This window comes from Anabrus simplex, chromosome X, assembly GCF_040414725.1.
Source record: "Anabrus simplex isolate iqAnaSimp1 chromosome X, ASM4041472v1, whole genome shotgun sequence".
Taxonomy (NCBI): domain Eukaryota; kingdom Metazoa; phylum Arthropoda; class Insecta; order Orthoptera; family Tettigoniidae; genus Anabrus; species Anabrus simplex.
Window position 1 is genome coordinate 138,838,563 of NC_090279.1, and position 4,584 is coordinate 138,843,146.

A 4,584-nucleotide genomic window follows, 5' to 3' on the forward strand; every position below is an offset into this window, starting at 1 on the left:
CGAGAAGAAATCAGCTGCGAAGTAGAGCAACCTCTCGAAGGTAGGTCTGCTGGGTTGTCTGTGCCTGGTAGATGAAACCAAGACTTAGGATTAGATAATAATCTAATTTCTTTCACTCTGTTAGTGACGAACACTCGCCAAGCTCCCTCTCTCCTTATCCAACATACCACAGAAGAAGAGTCACTCCAATAGTACTCCGGGATGTCCGTCAGATTCAAACTTTCTTTCACAGAAAAAGCGAGACGTGAGCCTATAGTGCAGGCTAATAACTCCAGTCTCGGTATCGTTATTTTCTTGAAGGGGGCTACCCTTGATCTTGCTGCGACCAGTCGCACTTCAAACTCTTTTCCATTGAAAGATCTTAAAAAAATAACGGCTGCATAAGCCACTTGACTGGCATCACAAAATACATGCATACTCCATGACGATTTGTCCTCACAACTAGAAAATCTTCTAGACCCTTTAATTTCAGCAACAAATGGCAACTCCTTCAACCACTTATTGAATTTGATTAGGTTGTCTTCACTTAACGGACTATCCCAACTTACTTTCTCTCTCCAACTTTCCTGTAGTAAAACGTTAGGTACAATGGAAACCGGACACGTAAAACCAATTGGGTCAAAAATACTTTGAGTCATTGACAAAACTGTCCTTGTGAGAACATCAGAGTCATTCAACTTCACCATTTTACATGACAAAACATCAGCTACGGGGTCCCACAACAAACCCAAAACAGGTGTCACTTTAGGTACTTCATCCTCCAGAGTCTACCTGGTGTACTCCCACCCTCTTAGGTCAAATTTTCCTTGCAACAGCTCCCTCGACTCATCCACAAATTGTTTAAGTTCTTCTTCTGTGCTCACGGAAGTGACGCAGTTGTCCACATACAGAGATGTTCTCAGTTTATCTGCGGTTTCACGGAAGCACGAGTTGTTCTTTATATGAAGATCCAATACCGCTCCAAGTAGAAGCGGACTGCAGTTAACTCCAAAAACAACCCGTTTGTGGTGGTATATTTTAAGAGTTCCCTCAGCAAAATTCTCCCACCACAGGAATTTCAAAAAGTTTCGATCCCCTTCAGCGACTGCGATTTGAAGAAAGGCCTTCTTTATGTCTGAGATCACGCCAATCCTGTTTAAACGGAACCGGTTCAAAATAGATGGAATTACTTCTAATAGATTAGGTCCCTTCTCCAGACAGTCGTTGAGTGAAAGTCCTCCTTTCGATTTACATGAAGCATCAAACACCGGCCTCACTGCTGTAGTCGATCCTTCCTTAAAAACTCCTCGGTGCGGTAAAAAGCACCCAGCATCCTGAGAGCTTTCTTGGCCAACTTCTTCAATTATCCCTTCATCTTGCCAGTCATGGAGCACCTGCTGGTACTTCTCAAAATTTTCTTCCTTGATTAAGCGGTGTGTTGCAGAAACCAGTCTTTTTAATGCAACATCCTTGTTGTCTGACAATAGCTGCTGATCTTCGTTCCATGGAAGCGCGACTTTATATCGTCCTTCCTCATCTATCTTAACATTTTCTTGGAAATGTTTCAATGTTGCCATTTCAATCTCCTTCGACAACGTCTCGGTCGGATCACAAATTCCTATGCTTTCCAAGTTCCATAGTACAGTCCACCCAAAGAAGCCGTTCTCACAAACAGAGAGTTCACCATAGACACTGTGTTAGAGTTCTCAGTTGTCTTCCAGAGCTGTCCCATCACTGTCCAACCAAATGTGGTCCTAACAGCAACCAAACCAGACCTCAAATTGATTGTTTCCCCAGTCAATAAACTTCCCACGATGTCTGCACCAATGAGTAACTCAATCTCCGATGACTCTGGACCATAATCAGAGAGACAAATTTTCTTTCCTCTGATCTCATCCATCCAAGGACCCCTTTTTAAACGTGGGATTGTACCACAAATTACCTTTTGTCCCAGCACCCTAATGTTTTGAGAAATTGAATGACGTAGGTTGACAATAGCTCTCCTATACAGGTTATGATCGTTTGCACCGATTGAAGCACCCCCAAAAAGCTTGTGTTCAATTTTTTCTGTCTTTGATGGAATATACCCCATTTCCGCGGCAGTTTTCTCCAACAGATAGGATCTCTGCGAGCCTGTATCCAGCAATGCCCGAAGAGTTATTTCTTTCCCTTGATGATTTAACCTAACTACAAGAGTTTGTAACAGTACTTTCGAAACATCACTGGTTTGGGTGTTAAGGGTTAGAGTTGGGCCACCTGACAACTTTGAACCCCATTCTTGGTTCTTCTCATCACCCTTATAACCCCCTTTATTTACATCTAATTTGGGACACATAATAGCCTCATGTTTATCACTGCACACGAGACATTTTAGTTTCGTAATGCAATTAGCAGCCGTATGTCCCACCTTCAGACATGAAAAACAAGCTTTATTCTCTGACAACCTTTTATGTTTATCCCTTAAGTTCAATTCTTGAGCCAGATGACACCATTTGCTGTCATGCGATTTATTACAGAAGACACACTCCAAATTGTTTCCTTTTCCAGCGAAAAGTACACTAGCAGTGGCTAAACCTTGCTCCTCCCGCTCCCGTTCTTTAATCTTAGCACTCCTCGATTTATTAGATAGTCCAAAACCAGCTTGAGCGAATGTAATTCTCTCTTCACTCTCTACTTCACCCTTCAGAAAACCAAGTAACGCGGTCAGTTTGTCAGCATGTCCATTATCCAGATACGTTTTAGTCGTTGATGAACTCCTCATCCAGACACGTAATACTTCCTCAGGCAAGCAAGATTCTACTAACGGAAAGAGCATTGAGCCGTACTTATCTCGAGTAACGCCTATTGATTCTAAAGCTCTCAGCTGTGTTTCTAACTTGTCGTATAAGCTAGCAAGCATAGGTTTCTCCCTTGTCTGAGAAACATTTTTTACTACAAGACTTTTGAGCTCCCTGACATAGAATTCTGTCAATAAATCTTCTCTTCCAAACCTACCCTTAAGGGATTCTACAGCCTTCGAGTAATTTTCAGCAGTGGGGGGAAACTGGTAACTAAATCTCTAGCTCGGCTATCAACCTTCGTGGACTGGATTAGGTATTGAAATTTATCTTCATCCTCAATTTCAGAGTCCTCATGGATGCGCCGAAATTGTCCCCAAATTTCCAACCAATTCCTAACCTCCCCATCGAATTTCACGAGTTCTATCTTGGCTAATTTCAACTGCCTTTTGTTTTTACTCTCAGCTGACACAGTTGATCTACCTGACACTACTTCCAACACATTGGCGTTATTAGCTTGTAACCACAGGGCATATTTTTGTCTTGCATCATCTAATTTGTCTCTAAAACTGTCTATAGATTCGTACTCACGTTCATACTCGTCGTCTCCTTCTCTTTCCAGCAACAAATCTAACACTTTTTCCTCCAACGGTGCCAGTTCCTTTCATAACCTTTCCAATTTATTTATCAAGGATTGCAACGTGTCTTCATGAATGCCGTCTTGTATTTCTTGACTTAAATTTTGCAAGAGCAAATTGCTGCTAGCACACTATAGAGTGCGTTTAAGTCGCCCGTTGTGGGGCATGTCAATGAATATTGAATTTTCACGACCGCATTGTAATCGAAACAGACTTTCAACGTATTAGGTCGTGTTACGTACATGTAGTACGTGTTGAAGAGATGTTAAATACAGAACAAAAATGGCCAGCCGGACACCAGTGGGATCCGAACCCACAACCTCCCGATTGCGCGTCGGTTGCTCTACCAATTGAGCTATGGTGGCTTAGGCCAACTTGGGCGATGAAGGGGAGGGCACAGATTGCACGCAATGTTTAATTATTCTTTTCGTTGCTATGGTAATCAAATGTGGTAGTTACTGTTGAAAATGGACGTCGCTGTGGAGCTAACAGAGTTCACAATGTCTTTCCGACAGCTGGTGATCTCAATTAAGGTACGTTCAGTGTCGGTATAAATGTTCCTTTTTTCCATATCCTTCTTTATGTGCGTGTATGAAATAATTTTCCAGCATTTATTTTCCCTGGACCAGTATGTACCGCTACCTCTGAACCATTTAAATATATCATTATTCAAAGCGATTGGTCTCTGAACAAGCAAAGGTTAGAAGCCGCGAAGCGGCTTTACCCTTCTAATTTTTATTAATTCAACCATTAGTCGCGCGGCTTCAGGCCTCTATTTCTTATTAATATTAAACATAAGTGGGGAATATATGCCTTACAGTGTTCAGATCTGTAATTACTACACGGATAGTGACAAAGCGATTGGTCTGGGTACGTTAGGTCCGGCTAGTGATAAAACCATTGGTATGTGAACAAGCAAAAATTAGAAGCCGCGAATTCTAATCTCGATTTACAAAGCGATTGGTCTGCCAAGAAGCAAACGTTAGAGGCCGCGAAGCGGCTTTGGCCTTCTAATTTTTATTAATATTCATCCACAAGTCGCGCGGCTTTAGGCCTCTATTTCCTATTCGTATTAAGGCATAAGTGGCGCATTCTATGCTACGTCCGAGCTATTTCTCTTTGGTGTTCATATATAATCATGACTGGCGGTGGCACAAATGTACTCTACTATTGCCCGAAGATTTGCCCTA

At 42.1% G+C, this 4,584-nt stretch overlaps 1 non-coding gene across 1 annotated transcript; it reads right to left on the bottom strand.

Moving 5' to 3' along the window:
• Positions 1-3,682: 3,682 nt before the first annotated feature.
• On the bottom strand, positions 3,683-3,759 carry TRNAA-CGC (transfer RNA alanine (anticodon CGC)). The gene has a single exon. It is a non-coding gene; the product is annotated as a tRNA-Ala (tRNA).
• Between the last annotated feature and the right edge of the window lie 825 nt (positions 3,760-4,584).